Source organism: Triticum aestivum, chromosome 5B (assembly GCF_018294505.1).
Source record: "Triticum aestivum cultivar Chinese Spring chromosome 5B, IWGSC CS RefSeq v2.1, whole genome shotgun sequence".
Classification (NCBI taxonomy): Eukaryota; Viridiplantae; Streptophyta; class Magnoliopsida; order Poales; family Poaceae; genus Triticum; species Triticum aestivum.
In genome coordinates, this window is record NC_057807.1 from 184,685,283 (window position 1) to 184,704,204 (window position 18,922).

Here is an 18,922-nt window from a genome sequence, read left to right on the forward strand (position 1 = left end):
TGGTTTATTCGAGTGGACAGTGATGACATTCGGATTAAAAAATGCTGGAGCCACATATCAAAGGGCTATGAATTTGATCTTTCATGATTTACTCGGTATCATACTTGAAGTTTATATTGATGATATTGTTGTCAAATCGGATGCTTTTGAATCTCACTTGGCCGATTTGCGTTTAGCTTTTGAAAGAATGAAAAAGTATGGACTGAAGATGAATCCTTTGAAGTGTGCATTCGGCGTGTCAGCTGGCAAATTTTTGGGTTTCATTATTCATGAAGATGGCATAGAAATTGATCCCAAAAAGATAGAGGCCATACAGAAAGTGGAGGCTCCAACATGCAAGAGAGATATGCAAAAGTTCCTTGGCAAGGTCAATTATTTGAGAAGGTTCATAGCTAATCTGTCAGGGAAAGTTGATGCATTTACTCCTATCCTTCGGTTAAAGAATGATGCTGATTTCACTTGGGGGGCAAAACAGCAAGAAGCCTTTGATATGATCAAGAATTATTTGTGCACTCCTCCGGTAATGAAAGCACCCAAGCATAGAGAGCCTTTTATGCTTTATATCGCAGCAGAGGAAGGTGTTATTGGTGCTGTTTTGACTCAAGATACCGAAGGAAAAGAGCATGCCATTACGTATTTGAGCAGACGCTTATTGGACGCCGAGACAAGGTATACATTTATTGAAAAACTATGTCTATGCTTATATTATGCTTGCACAAAATTGAGACATTACCTAGTGCCGAGTGCTTGTGTAGTAGCTTGTCAAACCGATGTCATTAAATACATGTTGCATAGGCCAATTCTTAGTGGTAGAATTGGCAAGTGGGCTTATGCTTTGATTGAATATGATTTGGCTTATGAATCTCTAAAATCCATGAAAGGCCAAATTGTTGCTAATTTCATTGTTGAACATCGGATTAATGACAAGCATGATGTTGATATAAACCTTGTTTCATTAGTGCCATGGAGATTGTACTTTGATGGTTCAGTTTGTAGCAATGGCCAAGGTGTTGGTACTGTTTATATATCTCCTCATGGTGTTGTTTTTGAAGCCTCATGCCGCTTAGAATATTTTTGCACAAACAATCAAGCCGAATATGAAGCATTGTTATTCGGTTTAGAGATGCTACTTGCTATAGGTGTTACACATATTGAGGCTTACGGTGATTCGTTACTAGTGGTGCAGCAAATATCCAGAGTCTTTCGGTGTTTGGATGAATCACTTAATGTTTATCTTGATAAATGTCTAGATATAATTTCTACTTTGGATTGTTTTAACATTGCACATATATCTAGACATGATAACTGGAAAGCAAATGAGTTGGCACAGCAAGCATCTGGATATCATGTTGATCATAGCATGTTTCATATCTCTCAAAGACCGATGTCTTGTCTTGCCAATATGGGAGAGGCCGAACCTAAACCGACTGATTCGGCCATTAACAAAAAATCTAGTGCAGGTGATAATTCCGACTGGAGAAAGCCCATTGTTGATTACTTGTGCAATCCGAGTGAAAGGGTGGACAGGGCTGTTCGGCGTATGGCTTTTAAATATACTATGAGGGATGATGACCTTTATCGCCGAACAGTTGATGATGTTCTTTAAATGCTTGGATGAGGACCAGGCAAGAGTTGCTATGGGAGAGGTACATGAGGGCATTTGTGGTACTCACCAGTCGGCTCCCAAGATGAAATGGTTATTACGACGTGCTGGGTTTTATTGGCCGACCATGATTAATGATTGCTTCAGATATTATAAAGGGTGTGAAGCTTGTCAAAAATTTGGTGATATTCAATTGGCTCCTGCTGCTATGTTGCATCCTATTATCAAGCCTTTCAGAGGATGGGGTTTAGACTTTATTGGGCAAATTCATCCATCTTCCTCAAAGGGGCATCGGTTCGTGTTGGTGGCAACTGATTATTTCACTAAATGGTCCGAAGCAGTACCTCTCAAGAACATGACACATACGGAGGTAATCCAATTCATAACCGAACACATTATTCATAGATTCGGTATTCCTCAAACGTTAACTACAGATCAAGGTTCATCTTTTATGTCACACCAAGTCAGAGAGTTTGCCGAATCTTATAATATAAAGTTGCTCAATTCCTCTCCATATTATGCCCAAGCTAATGGACAAGCCGAGTCTAGAAATAAAGTCTTAATCAAGCTCATCAAGAAGAAGATTGAGGATAATCCGAGGAGATGGCATGAGTTGTTGTCTGAAGCTTTATGGGCACATAGAATTTCAAGGCATGGTGCTACGAAGGTAACTCCATATGAGCTAGTATATGGTCAAGAGGCCGTTTTACCAGTAGAAGTAAATTTGAATGCTTTGAGAATAGCCAAACAAAATAATTTATCGGCAGTAGACTTTTATAACCTAATGATGGACAATATTGATGAGGTTGCCGATAAACGTTTGGTTGCTTTAAAGGCCATAGAGAGAGATAAGTTGAGGGTGGCAAGAGCTTACAATAAGAAAGTCAAGTTGAAGAATTTTCAAGTTGGTGATCTCGTCTGGAAAGTGATTCTGCCAATTGGTTCAAGAGATAGAAAATTTGGGAAGTGGTCTCCAAGTTGGGAAGGTCCTTTTAGGATTACAAGAGTTGTTCCCGGAAATTCATATTTGGTGGAATCAATACAAGGGGCATTGTTACCTCGAGCTCTCAATGGCAAATATTTGAAAAAGTACCACCCGAGTGTATGGCAGGAAGCCTAAGTAGGCAATGGCCGATATACGATTATCGCCCTTAGCACAAACATGGCCGATACATAATTATCGCCCTGAGAAAAATAAATGGCCGATGGAGTGTTGACATCGTCCTTAGAATGAACACTATGCATACTATTTTTCGGCATGCAAGCTTTGCCGAAAAACAGGGGGGCATGTGTTGACAACTGATTTTGGCAAAATACAAAGTGAAAGGGTTTTCAGAATGAGAAAGTTTCGTATCGTCCAGTGGAACAACTTTGATGTTTAGGCTATCGCCATTCGACGACATCTCAGTGGCCGAAGCTATACTCCGAGTGACAAAATTTAATGTTCTGAGTGCTTTTCGGCCGATTACGCCCTCAATGTGACCTCAGATGAAGGAGTGCTCTAAAGGAATTGTCTTCGTCTCGTCAAGACAATTGATTCTCATATATAAATCATCTCAATCCGAGTTCATATGCAAAAGTTATAGTCAATACGGTCTGGACAGGCCAGAGACCAAAATGTTACGCTTGACACCAGACACACGTTGATGAGTGTCTGATGCAAAGCGTGAGCAATTCGGCCTTCAAGACGGCCTTGAATTGAAAAACCTTCAACACAGAAAAGTTTCGTCTCGTCGAGCCGATCGATTTTCATATATAATTCATCTCAATCCGAGGTCGTATGAGACTTGGGGAGAAAAATCAAGATCAGGCTATGTTTTTGGTCGAGTGAAAAGCTTACCATCCGAGTGAAAACCTACCGATCGAGTAAAAGGTCGAGTGAAAACCTACCGATCGAGTAAAAGTTCGTGAAAACCTACCGATCGAGTAAAAGGTCGAGTGAAAACCTAACGATCGAGTAAAAGGTCGAGTGAAAACCTATCGATCGAGTAAAAGGTCGAGTGAAAACCTACCGATCGAGTAAAAGGTCGAGTGAAAACCTACCGATCGAGTAAAAGTTCGAGTGAAAACTTATCGATCGAGTAAAAGGTCGAGTGAAAATTTATCGATCGAGTAAAAGTTTGTCTTCCGAGTGAAAATATAGTCATCCGAGTGAAAGATTGTTTTCCGAGTGAAAAGGTCGAGTCGGATGGTCCGAGTGGAAGTCTCTAATATCCGAGTGGATGAGCTCAGATCCGAGTGAAACTGAACATGTGCCCGAAAGTTTATCAAGATGACCTCAGATGAAGAAGTGTTCAATACAGAAGTTGTGCGTATCATCAAGACGGTAAACTTTGGTTTTGGAGTCATCATCATCAGAGATAGTATATGGCCTGCAAATTCACTACAAGACTCGGATAATTCAGTCTACTTCAAGACCGAGTCCGACTGGAAGGTAAAGACGACCTCGAAAAGTATTCAAGATGGCCTTATTTGAAAAAGTGATCAACATGAGAGTTGTTCGTATCGTCGAGGCGCACAAGTTTGATATTTGGGCCATCTCGATCGGAGGTCATATGGAGGCTCGGCGGCCTGCACAAGGAGGAAGACAGAAGTTGGGCCAGATTCAGACTGAATCCGAGTTGGAATAGAACTAGGACTCTAGGACGCGAATTGATGTAATTTTTCTTGTAAGGAAAGCCTAGATGAATCCTTTACTTGTACGGGAAGTCCAGCCGCCTCTTAAATATGTTGGGGGTGATGGCCGATTGAACAACACACAATCGAACAAATCAATATACTACTTTTTCATCTACGTTTTATCTCTCCACCGTTTTTCTCTCTCGTTCTTCGCTGTTCCTCGTGTTTGAGAGCTGCGAATCCCGAGGCTCTAGGGGCGAGCGAATCGACCTAGGGCAGCCCATAGCCACTACACTCCCTGGCGGGGTCCCTCCCGGGGGTGTGGGGTTTTCGGGTCTGCAAAAGCGCTCGCCGACTGTCTTGCGTATCGCGCTGTCGGTCGGGTCTCCTTCGACGTGAGCTGCGGTGCATCAACCCCGGCGTCGAGGGTACACGTGACGTGTTCGTGTGTCAACAGAGTATTACAAAAGTTGATCTACCACGAGATCGTAGAGGCTAAACCCTAGAAGCTAACCTGTGATTCTGATTGTCCCCGTCCTACGGACTAAACCCTCCGGTTTATATAGACACCGGAGGGGGCTAGGGCACGGAGTCGGTTACAGAGAAGGAAATCTACATATCCGAATTGCCAAGCTTGCCTTCCATGCAAAGGAGAGTCCCACCCGGACACGGGACGAAGTCTTCAATCTTATATCTTCATAGTCCAACAGTCCGGCATAAGCATATAGTCCGGCTATCCGAGGACCCCTTAATCCAGGACTCCCTCAGGAATCAAGCTTCTATTCTCTTTGGCATATCATCCACAAACCGATGGCCAAATGGAGGTCACGAACTGGATGCTATCCACTCTCCTACGTGTGTTGATCAAGAAAAACATCAAGGAGTGGGAGGAGTGCTTAGCCATCGCCGTGTATGCCTACAACCGCGCAAGACATTCGACTACCGACAAGTCCCCCTTCGGGGTCATCTATGGCTTTAACCCATTATCCCCATTGGACATTCTACCACTACCTCTACAAGAGCGCATCAACATGGACGCAAGTGCCCCAGCGAGCAATCTCAATGTAACACCCCATAAATTTTATTTGGTTTTATTAATTTCCTTCTATGGAAAGGAGGTTATTTAATTATTATTATTTTTAAAAAGCCTCTCCTTCTCAAAACCTTTATGGCAAATATTTTATGTGTTCTTCCCAACATTTACTTTGGTCTTGGGGGCTTTTCATTTAGTGTTGACTCAACACAAATATTTTCTTTTGGAAAGTTTTTGAAATTCTTTCTTTTAAAAATAACCCTATGACTTATGGATTGATTCTTCCTCATTCAATTTTTTTTCTTGCCATGACCTAGATTGAAAATTTTCTTCCAAAATCCCTCCCTCCACTTTGGGTCAAGTCAAATATCCAATCCCAGCAAGTTCAACCCATTTTTTATTTTTATTCTATTTATTTTATCCTCAAAACTATTTATGTCATTTATTTTGGACCTAGGTGATTTACAAAGGAACCACCAGAACCCTTTTGAGTTTAGGTCCCAAACAAACTCCTCTGACTAGTCCCTAGTACCCCCAACCTAGATCCGTCAAGATCCACCTGTCCACAGTTCAAATTTTTCAAATTTTGCTTGCTGCAAGTTTGGACCAGATTTGCCATTTTTGGTGAAATTCATCATTTTTCTTCTCCAAAAATTCTGAGATAAATCATGCAGCCCCTAGATGCATTGAGAGGTCACCTCACCAAAGATCAACTCTTGAAGAAATTTCCTCATGCCAAAAACATTTCATCGAACACCTGGCATGCACTGTTTCTGTCGAAATTCAGAAAAAGTTCAGGTTTCACTGATTCAGTTCAGTCGACAGTGTCATTTCTTCAGAGCACGACGTCAATCTCGCTAGTGCCCACATTGGCACAATGCTCACTGCTCCTTCTTATCCAATGCGCCGCACGATCGTTTGGACGGGCGCAAGTGTCGGTGGCGACGTGGCACCTCATGGCCGGCATCTTCTGCGGTGGCAGAACCACCCGTGGCGGCCAGCAGGGGCCGGCCCTGCCTTTCGGCGCCGTCCAGCACCGCCCAAGCCACCAGCATCCTCCGTGTGGCCATCCCCTCCCCTGTGCACGCTGCAGCACAGTCACCGCGACCAGAGAGGCGCAGAGCGCGCTCTCTGCCGCCGACGAGCCCCATGAGGCCGTTCCGTCGAGAGCGTGGAGTAGCGCCCAAGTTTTGCCAAGCTTAGCCCCGGGATGGAACCAGTGAACCTATCCGCAGCTGCCCCGACCCCTAAACCTCCCGTTCAACCACTGCCTCGCCGTAATCACCGCCGGAGAAATCCCGATCGCGGCAACCGCCTCGGGCCGGCTATAAAAGGGGGCCTAGAGCTCGATCTCGACCAGGCATCACCCCTCCACCTCACCAGAGCCACGCCCAGCTACTAGGGAGACCTCGGGGAGGCCTTCTTCCCCGACTCCGGCCGCCCCGATCCGCTTCGGGCTCCGGCAAGATCCACTCCGGTGAGAACAACCCCGTCTGCCATACCTTGTCAGCAACCTCCTAGTGCACCCACACTTCTAACCCAAGCTTCAATTTGGAGGTTGCAGCCCTCCTCGACGAGATCCATCACCACCCGAACCGCCATCCGCCGGCGGTTGAGGCCGCTATCAACGTGGTGCTCGCCGACGACCAACTCCACCACCCACAGGTGCGGAAGGACTCAGTGAACCCGTAGGTACCCTCTTTTCCCCCTACCTCGCCGTGGATCGCCGCCGGCGACCACCGCGGCCCTTGGGCGCCGGTGTGCTCTGTTTTGAAGATTCAAACCTGACGAGTGGGACCCCCTCGTCAGCTTTTTCTCTTTTTCGAACCGTTTTCAGAAAACGTCTTCGGGCAGAATACGCTTTCTAACTGAAACGTTTTCTGCCTTTTTATAAACTACCCCTTGGAAACTTTCTGTTTCATTACAAATGAGTCCCTTGACTAAAACCTTAATAACTGTTAAACAGAAGATGATTTTGAATTGATTCTTTTTCTGTCATCTTTATTTTTCTATCTAGTTTTTTATCATATTTATTTGAAAATATTTGGAACAATTTTTATGCACACACGGTATTTACGCTAGTATACGATTTCTTTATACCATAGATACCGGAGGAGGTGACGGAACCGCAAACTTCGCTGAGCTAGACTCCGACTACTCCGAACCAGGCAAGCATGTTTGGAACTTTGATATGATGAGTGTTTTGCATGTTTGCTTGAGTAGTTATTTCATGGCATGTTTATATAAGCATCAGTAAGTGTTATATTTCATGCAAGGCAACTACAAGTGAGCTTCGAAACTTGATGTGTCATTTGATGGCAGATAACATGATCATGTGGTGACATGAAATGTGGTAAGATGGTATTGTTGAAGCATGCCAGTCTTATGTCAATTGTTTAACTACAGTGTTAACGTGGATCAAGTCACGTTACCGTCCGTCCTCCTTTTCGTGCTACCACATGTTTTCTGCAAAGAATACGGTTTAGTAAGTTGCAAACCTCTTTCCACGAACACAACAAGTAGAGGGGCGTGATGAGGGTTCCATGGCCATGGATTAAAGCCTGTCATCTGGTCAGGGGGCATGGGTGTTTCCGGTTGGGACCGAGAGGGGGGTACCACTTAGAGCGCGCGATATAAATTTGATCCCATGCTATTCGAGTTTGTGGCCTCCCCGTCTTAAAGTTTTTCTTGAACGTTGCCTAGGGTGATCCCTGGCAACGGGATCTGGAATGGGTGTGTACTGGTTAGATGTGTTTACTTCTAAAATACCATAGACGGAACTAGTCCTTCGTGACTACTGAAATCCGTTGGCTGTGGTTAAAGAGTACAAACTCTGCAGAGTCAAAACCATTCGAGAAACCGTATCTATGGTCAAGGACTATGATCAAATTATCTATGTCAGTGTCAGTGTCGGTCTCAACGTCTGTCTCAGTGTCTGTCCCAGTGAGAAATCTCCGGTGAATAAAAATGAGTGTTAAACCCGGCTGAATGCTATTCCTGTGGATGGACTAACCCGTTTATTATTATGTATTGAGTATTTCCTTGGAATGATTTAAATTCGTGAACTGCTTGAATTCGAATGGTGAAATATAAGCCATTTATGTGATGTCGCTTAGACGTCCGACTGTGGCACTATTGTTATTTACTTCTGATTTAAGCCCTTTATGTGATGTCGCTCAGACATCCGACTGTGGCACTATTGTTATTTACTTTCGATTTAAGCCCTTTATGTGATGTCGCTCAGACGTCCGACTGTGGCATTCTTGTTATTTACTTTCGATATAAGCCCTTTATGTGATGTCGCTCAGACGTCCGACTGTGGCATTCTTGTTATTTACTTTCCATATAAGCCCTTTATGTGATGTCGCTCAGACGTCCGACTGTGGCATCCTTGTTATTTACTTTCATTATAAGCCCTTTTTGATATGTCGCTTAAGACGTCCGACTGTGGCACGCACTGTCATTTACGTTTCAATATAAGCCCTTTATGCGGTGTCACCCTGACGCCCGACTGCGGCATGTTAATTTATTTTCTTCCTTTCGAGGCGTCGCTTCAGACACCCGATCGGTCTTCAGTTATTTTGTTGGGATTTCGGGAGGACTACCGCCTGACTTCCTTTTCATTTAACATGCCGTGCAAATTTATTATATGAGTGTGCATTTCTAAACTGCTCATGTGCATCATGTTTGCATTTGTTATATCTTATGTCCGAACTATCTTGCGAGTACATTCAAAGTACTCACCTGGCTTGTTGATTTGGCCAGATATTGACGAAGACGATCTTATGGATGAAGAGTACGATAGCGAGTCCAATGCCTAGAGGAGTCCCAGTCAGTCTCGTGCGATCCTGGAATTGGTCATTTATATTATATACGCTTCCGTGACCCGAATAAAATCATCGAGGCTCAGTCCGTCGCTCGATGAGCTGTAAGATTAGGAGTCATGTCACCCACTTCACTGTGACATATCCACCACCACTTTTATTACAAGTCAGTAGTTATGCCACCATACCCTTGTGTCATATCCGCCTTTATGTATAATATCGGCGTGCTTGCAATAAATTGTTGAGCAGCCTTAGCTCAACCTTGTATAATATTTAGTACTTCTGGATTTCTGTATCAAGGATTTGTCTACTAGTAACGAAGGTTTTTCCTATACTGGTCCGATAAAAGGGTCAGTTTCTCAATAAATGTTTTATTGGAAAACCAGTCCTGACAAACTTGGTACCAGAGCCAGGCTGACTGTAGGAAGCCACTAGGTGCGATCGCTAATCGGTTATTAGCGTAACGAGTGCTATTTTAATATTTAGCAAATGTAGCAATTTCCTGCTAGTCATCATAAATTTATGATTTGACTCTTCGGAATTTTTGTCTACTTTTGTAGATGGCTGGCAGCGACTGTGAGTCACAGGTGTTCTCCAATGTACCTGAGGGATTTATCAAGCTTCTCGTCTCCATCACCAAGGTCGCGATCGGGCCATCAGCTCGTCCGGAGTTCACACTCTACCAGCACAAGATCAGCGACAGCGTGTCTATGCACCAGGCCGCGATGCAATTCAAGGGAGGACGTTCTGAGTCACGCCGCTTCCGATTTGTGGGAAGAGCCATGCCTACGGAGAGGCATGCTATGCAGATGGCTGCCCATGAGGCGATAGCTCGTCTCCGGGATGCTCTCCCTTCAATGAAGGCTTGTCGCTACCGCTACCTCCCCTGCCACGTGCCATACACTTGTCACTATGCATTCGCTTGCCCTAGGGGAGAGAGAGAGAGATGAGGCTATTGAGATGTTGGTTGAGTATATCAAGGCTCTCGAGGCAGCTTTTGATAACCTCGTGGACGAATTTGTGGCATCTCATATGGACTTCGTGTAGGGCTGTTCCGCCAACAGGAGGGAGCTTCTCCATACAGCACCACCACTGACTTACGTCTCGTCCGCATCATCTTATGTACCTGCCATCTTCGCCACTGCTCGCCGCCTGCCTACAACTGAGGAGTTTGACCAGGTCATTGCTCCTAGTCCAGTCAGTACTGCACCACCTGCCGCGCCTGCAGCAGCTCCTCAACTCAGCACTTCGCGCCTGGAGCCTATTACTGAGGAGGAGGTTGAGTCTCCAGCATCACTAGGTCTTACCCTCGGCAGGCCGAGGGAAATTCTCACCATCTCCGACTGAGTGCGCCTAGCAGCCATGCGGTGTACCAGCTTGTATGATATGTTTATATGTATATAGGTTGTGAGAAGTAGTTTGTGTGCGCATCATGTAGGACCTGGGAGAAGTGCACTAGCCTAAATAACATGTCATGAATGTGTACGCACATCCTGAGTGATGTATTGTATAATTATGGCTTGCGTGTAAGATATGTACTGAGCGGTCCTTCTCCATGCACAATCAAGTACTTTCCTGAAAAATGTTGGAGTTCTTAAATTTCCGCCTTTGCAAAATTATTTATTTTGCCACTCAGTTTTTCTCATGAGTTTTACAAAAATACCCCAGTGTGGAAAATGCCTCGTCCTTGGACTCGTTCCATGCCAAGTCCGCCGGAAGAAAATTATGGTATGCAGACAAGTAACAATTTCACACAGGGGCAGTCAAGTCAGCAAGGAAGTGAAGCGGCATTTTCTCAAGTATGCCGCCTTTATGGGCAAAGCCAGCAGCAGCATCAAGAAATGATGAACCATGTTATCAATATGGGAAATCACCGTGAAACATATCAGCAGCATTCCAAGTTGTCTGAACTACAAAAGACACGTCCCCCAACATTCTCTCACACTGATAGACCGCTTGAGGCCAATGATTAGCTTTGAGACATTGAAAGGAAATTAATTATTGCACAATGTTCAGACCGTGAGAAGGTACTATATGCACCACACTACCTCACTGGAGCAGCTGCATCATGGTGGGAGAATTTCCTACACATGCACCCCGATGAAAATAACATCACCTAGGAAGAATTTAAAGAATGTTTTCGTGGGGCGCACATTCCCAGAAGCATTATGAAGATCAAGAAAAGGGAATTTGATGACCTCAAGTAGAGAAGCATGACAGTGACTGAGTACAATAGTCAGTTTACTCTATTGTGTCGTTATGCCAACGAAGAACACATGACTGAAAATAAAAAGATGGAAAAATTTCTGGACAGTCTGGCACCAGCACTTAAATGCCAGCTGGTCGTACACACCTTTCCGGACTTCAAAACACTTGTGGACAAAGCCATTACATTGGAAAGTGAGCGACGTAGCTTGGAAGATTTTCGCAAGTGCAAAAGGGACCAGACTACTCATGCTCGCAACAACCGGAAAAAGACTAATTTTCAGAAGAATGGAGCAAACAAGTCCACAACCAATGTTCCACGCCCAAACAAAAAATTTCATGCAAGGGACAAGGATTTTACATACCACCCAGGTGTTACTTGCTATGCTTGTGGAGAAGAAGGGCACTATGCCAAACAGTGCCCAAAGCCAAGAAACTCAGCTCCCAAGCCGAACAACGGTGGAAATAATTCAACACCCAAGCGTAACAACTTCAACCCCAATAACAATCACAAGAAGGGTCACTTGAACCATGTGACCAAGGAGGAAGCACAAAATGCCCCGAATATCGTACTCGGTACGTTCCCTGTCAACACAATACCTGCCACGGTTTTGTTTGATTCTGGAGCTTCTCACTCGTTCATTTAAAAGAAATTTGCTTTGCAAAATGGTTTTTCGATGCTTCCCTTGGAAAAATCCATGATCATCAAGTCCCCCGGGATTAAGCAAATTACTCAGAGTTACTGCCAAGGTGTGGTTATTGAGTTTGAGGGACTAAAGTTTCATGCAAACCTCATTGTATTGGAAAATAAGGGACTGGATGTTATCCTAGGAATGGACCGGTTAACCACCAACAAAGGATTTATCGACTGCTTCAATCGTACTGTAATTCTTACCCATTATCACGGGAAGAAAATAAAAATTGCAGCTCAAGAAAGACAAATATCACGGCAACCAAGGTTGAACAAGGTGGACATTTCAGAGTTAAGCAAAGTTCCAGTGGTGTGTGAGTTCCCTGACGTATTTCCCGAAGAACTACCAGGCATGCCACCAGACCGGGAAATAGAATTCATCATTGAACTAGCACCTGGAACCACCCCCATTTACAAGAAGCCCTACAGAATGGCACCCTCCGAGTTGGTAGAATTAAAGAAGCAAATAAAAGAATTACTGGACAAAGGATTTATACGAGCCAGCTCCTCACCTTCGGGTTCACCAGTATTATTTGCAAAGAAAAAGGATGGGACACTAAGATTATGTATAGACTATCGAGCACTCAACATGGTCACCATCAAAAACAAATATCCGATGCCACCGATAAATGATTTATTTGACCAGCTCGCTCAAGCCAAGGTTGTCTCAAAAATTGATCTAAGGTCGGGATACCATCAATTAAATGTACGGACTGAAGATATCCCCAAGCCAGCATTCACCTCCAGATAAGGACTATATGAATTTACAGTAATGCCGTTTGGACTGACAAACGCCCCTGCATATTTTGTCCACCTCATGAACAAAGTGTTTATGAAATTTATGGACAAATTTGTTGTGGGGTTCATTGATGATATTCTGGTATACTCCAAGACACTAGAAGAGCATGCTAAACATCTCAGGATTGTACTTGGAGAATTAAGGAAACATCAATTATACGCCAAGTTCAGCAAATGTGAATTTTGGTTAAGACAGGTTGGTTTTCTAGGCCATGTATTAACCCAAGAAGGTGTTGCCGTAGACCCGGAAAAGGTCAAGGCCGTACTTGGCTGGAAACCACCAGCCAGCGTAATGGATGTACGAAGTTTCTTGGGAATGGCAGGATATTACCGAAGGTTTATTGAAGGGTTCTCCACCATAGCAAAACCAATGACACAGTTACTCAAGAAGGATAAGATATTTGTATGGACTGAAGCTTGCGAGAAAAGTTTCCAAGAACTCAAAAGGAAATGGCGTCAATCTCGCCAGTGCCCGCGTTGGCACGATGCTCACTGCTCCTTCTTCTTATCCAATGCACCGCACGATCATATGGACGGGCGCAAGTGTCGGTGGCGATGTGGCACCTCATCGCCGGCGTCTTCTGCGGTGGCAGAACCACCTGTGGCGGCCAGCAGGGGCCGGCCCTGCCTTTTGGCGCCGTCGAGCACCGCCCAAGCCACCAGCAACCTCTGTGTGGCCATCCCCTCCCCTGTGCATGCTGCAGCATAGTCACCGCGACCAGAGAGGCGCAGAGCGCGCTCTCTGCCGCCGCCGAGCCCCGTGAGGCCGTTCTGTCGAGAGCGTCGAGTAGCGCCCAAGTTTTGCCAAGCTTAGCCCCGGGATGGAACCAGTGAACCTATCCGAGCTGCCCCAACCCCTAGACCTCCTGTTCAACCACTGCCTCGCCGTAATCACCGCCGGAGAAATCCCGATCGCGGCAACCGCCTCGGGCCGGCTATAAAAGGGGGCCTCGAGCTCGATCTCGACCAGGCATCACCCTCCACCTCACCAGAGCCACGCCTAGCTACTTGGGAGACCTCGGGGAGGCCTTCTTCCCCGACTCTGGCCGCCCCGATCTGCTTCGGGCTCCGGCAAGATCCGCTCCGGTGAGAACAACCCCGCCTCCCATACCTTGTCAGCAACCTCCTAGTGCACCCACACTTCTAACCCAAGCTTCAATTTGAAGGTTGCAGCCCTCCTCGATGAGACCCATCACCACCCGAACCGCCGTCCGCCGGAGTAGAGGCCGCCGTTGACGTGGTGCTCGCCGACGACCAACTCCACCACGCACAGGTGCGGAAGGACTCAGTGAACCCGTAGGTACCCTCCTTTCCCCCTACCTCACCGTGGATCGCCGCCGCCGACCACCGCGGCCCTCGGGCGCCGGTGTGATCTGTTTTGAAGATTAAAACCTGACGAGTGGGACCCCCTCGTCAGCTTTTCCTCTTTTTCGAACCGTTTTCGGAAAACACCTTCGGGCAGAATACGCTTTCTAACTGAAACGTTTTCTATCTTTTTATAAACTACCCCCTGGAAACTTTCTATTTCATTACAGATGAGTCCCTGGACTAAAACCTTAATAACTTTTAAACAGAAAATGATTTTGAATTGATTCTTTTTCTGTCATGTTTATTTTTCTGTCTAGTTTTTTATCATATTTATTCCAAAAATATTTGGAACAAGTTTTATGCACACATGGTGTTTACGTTAGTATACGATTTCTTTATACCATAGATACCAGAGGAGGTGACCGAACCGCAAACTTCGCCGAGCTAGACTCCGACAACTCCGAACTAGGCAAGCATGTTTGAACCTTTGATATGATGAGTGTTTTGTATGTTTTCTTGAGTAGTTATTTCATGGCATGTTTATATAAGCATCAGTAAGTGTTATATTTGAAAGTGCAACTATCCCTAGGTGGTTTTGGTAATTCATAACAACATATAGCTCATTGAGCTAATGCTATTCCAAGACTATTATTTCAGGAAATCTCAATGAATGGCATGGCATGGATGATGAAAGTGGATCCCTCAAAATACTAAGGACAAAGGATTGGCTCAAGCTCAAAAGCTCAAGACTCTTCATTTTATATTTTAGTGATCCGAGATCACATTGAGTCTATAGGAAAAGCAAATAATATCAAGGAGGGATGAGGTGTTGCTTAATGAGCCTTTTGCTTCATGAGCTTAGTGATATGCTCCAAATACCCTCAACTACTTTCTCACATCCACATATGACCTAAACCCAAAGTCAAAATCAGTCCCACCGATTCTTTCTATCTGGCGCACCGAGTTCAAATGTCATAGCCACTACCACAAACCCTAGGCAAATCGGTCTTATCGATCGGGATCTCGGTCTCACCAAGATGGGATTGTAATCTCTCTGTTTCCCTTCGTAACGTTTCGGTCTAACCGAAGTGAGCGATCAGTCCCACCGAGATTGCAATGTAAACTCCCTGTTTCCTTTTCGTAACATTTTGGTCTCACCAAAAAGAGCGAATCGGTCCCACCGAGTTTGCCTGACCAACTCTCTAGAAAGCCTATTACCAAACTCGGTCTCACCGAGTTTGTGTAATCGGTCTTACAGACATTACATTATGCCCTAACCCTAATCATATCGGTCCTACGGAGTTGCATGTCGGTCCCACCGAAAATCCTAACGGTCACTAGGTTTACTAAATCGGTCTGACCGAGTTCGTTGATTCGGTCCCACCGAGTTTGGTAAATTGTGTGTAACGGTTAGATTTTGTGTGGAGGCTATATATACCCCTCCACCTCCTCTTCATTCGTGGAGAGAGCCATCAGAACAAACCTACACTTCCAACTTACCATTTCTGAGAGAGAACCACCTACTCATGTGTTGAGGCGAAGATATTCCATTCCTACCATATGAATCTTGATCTCTAGCCTTCCCCAAGTTGCTTTCCACTCAAATCTTCTTTCTACCAGATACAAATCCTATGAGAGAGAGTTGAGTGTTGGGGAGACTATCATTTGAAGCACAAGAGCAAGGAGTTCATCATCAACGCACCATTTGTTACTTCTTGGAGAGTGGTGTCTCCTAGATTGGCTAGGTGTCACTTGGGAGCCTCCGACAAGATTGTGGAGTTGAACCAAGGAGTTTGTAAGGGCAAGGAGATCGCCTACTTCGTGAAGATCTACTGCTAGTGAGGCAAGTCCTTCGTGGGCGACGACCATGGTGGGATAGACAAGGTTGCTTCTTCATGGACCCTTCGTGGGTGGAGCCCGCCGTGGACTCGCACAACCGTTGCCCTTCGTGGGTTGAACTCTACATCAATGTGGATGTACGATAGCACCACCTATCGTAACCACGACAAAAACAACCGTGTCTCCGATTGCGTTTGAATCCTCCAAACCCTTCCCTTTACTTTCTTGCAAGTTGCATGCTTTAATTTCCACTGCTCATATACTCTTTGCATGCTTGCTTGAATTGTGTGATGATTGCTTAACTTGTCCAAAGATAGCTAAAATCTGCCAAACTCTAAAATTGGGAAAAGGTTAAGTTTTTAATTGGTCAAGTAGTCTAATCACCCCCCCCCTCTAGACATACTGCAAGGTCCTACAAGTGGTATCAGAGCTTTGGTCTCCATTTGCTTTGATTTCCATAGCTTTTGGTGGTCATAGCCTTGGTTTCACAACCTAGGAGAGTATGGCATCTAGCGAGAGAAATTATCACCATAGAGGTCCTTACTTTGATGGTACTAATTTTGCTAGTTGGAAGCATAAGATGAAAATGCATATTCTTGGACATAACCCCGCCGTTTGGGCTATTGTGTGTGTTGGCTTGCAAGGTGAATTCTTTGATGTGAGAGAGCCAAACCGTGAAGCTAGCGTGGAAGAGTTGAAGATGCTGCAATACAACGCTCAAGCTTGTGATATCCTCTTCAACGGATTGTGCCCCGAAGAATTCAACAAAATCAGCCGTCTTGAGAATGCAAAGAAAATTTGGGATACCTTGATTGATATGCATGAAGGTACCGACTCCGTCAAGGAATCCAAGTTGGATGTGCTTCAAAGTCAGCTTGACAAGTTAAAAATGAAGGATGGTGAAGGTGTCGCTGAAATGTACTCTAGGCTTGCTCTTATCACAAATGAGATTGCCGGCTTAGGGAGTGAAGAGATGACCGACAGATTCATCATCAAGAAGATCCTAAGAGTATTGGATGGAAAGTATGATACCGTGTGCACATTGATCCAAATGATGCCAAACTACAAAGATCTCAAGCCAACGGAAGTCATTGGAAGAATTGTTGCTCATGAGATGTCACTCAAGGATAAGGAGGAACTTCACAACAAGTCAAGTGGTGCTTACAAAGCCTCATGTGAAGCCCCCACATCATCAAGTGAGAAACAAAATCAATGAAGAATTGAGCTTAATGGTGAAGAACTTCAACAAATTCTGCAAGAGTAGAAGCAAAGAAAGAAGCTCTAAGTCAAGGTCCTACAATGACAAAAGATCTTCTAGTCGAGAGCGCAATTGCTACAATTGTGAAAGACCCGGACACTATTCCAATGATTGTACGGCACCCTACAAAAGAAGAGAAGATTCTCCAAGAAGAAGAAGCAAAAGAGAAGAATCACCACCAAGAGAGAGGAGGAGTAGAGATGATCGTTATGAACGAAGACCCTCACAGAGAAGCAAGGACTCTGAAAGGAAGGACAAGTCATCAAGGGGCTACACAAAACGAAGACATCAAGCTCATGTTGGTGAATGGGTATCCGGCTCCGACTCCGACAATCACTCCGAGAGAAGCTATCACTCCGACTCCGAATATACTCAAGATGAAGGTGTTGCCGGTCTAGCACTTGTGTCAACCAACTCCTACAACATATTTGACTCACCAAATGAAGGAATTGGAAGATGCTTCATGGTCAAAGGTCCAAAGGTAACACATCCTGAGTATGTTGATTTCAATAGTGATGAAGATGACTTGCTAGTTGATGATGATTTACTTGTTGACAACTCTAGTGATGAATACTATGATGAAACGTCAATTAATCATGTTAATCTAGATAAAACGAATGACAATGATAAGGAGAAGATTGAGCTTCTAACTAAAGAACTAAGCACTCTTAAGTTAGCTCATGAAACTATCTTCGAAGATCATCGAGAACTTTTAAGGGCCCATGAGAAGTTACGCTTTGAAAAGATCAATCTTGAGCAAGAGCATGAGTTCTTAAAAGCAATCAATGATGATCTCCGTAAGAAAAGTCCTTCTTACATTGCCAAGCGTTTACTCTTATCTACTTAGATGCCTCAAGTCAAGTCTAGTAACAAGTACAAGAAAGATCCTTCCTCTAGTAGTAACAATAATAATACAAAATCCAATATTGTTGCTTCTAGTAGTTCTCTTGATTACACTAATGATTCTCTTAGCCAAGTTACACTTGAGCAAGAAAATAGCTTATTGAAGGGAATTATAGAGAAAGGTGTTTACAAGAGCCTTGCCGGGGGTAAGCAATTCGAGGAAATTGTATGGAAGCAAGGAAGGCACCGGAAGAATCAAGGTGTTGGTTTTGAATGAAAGTTCAATGCCAATGGAGTTGAGTGGGAAGAAGATCAATACCCCAAGACGAAGTTTGTTCCTCAACAAGAGAAGTATGATCCTACTTCCTTCAAGGGAACACAAGCGCAACATGATCTTCCACCACAAGGCCACAATAACAAAGGCAAGGACAAGCTTCAAGAGGAGATTAATGCATTTGAAGAAGCACCTAAGGCCTCGGTCAAGTGGGTTCCAAGACTACGTCAAGTTCTACTTCATCAAGTACAACTACAACTCCAAGGATTCCCATCAAGATGATGTGGATCCCGAAGAAGAAGAACTAGAGAGTTCTCGAGGGTGACTCCGCCAACATTCTTCACATATATCATTATGGCAAGAACAAGTGCAATCAACTTCCACATCTTGCACTAGTTCAAGGAGTCACAAACCCTCATGTTGGTAAGGCAAGGGACAAGGTAACCTTATGATTTCATGGACATCATCTTGTGTGTGCATCACTCTATGTCTGTGGATATTCTTGTTTGTTCCTTGTGGGACTAACCCATGTAGGTATGTTGAAAGTGCAACTCACTCCAAAGGATTGCTCCAAATGATCTACATCAACATTGTGCCACCCACATCTTCAACACCTACATGAAGTCA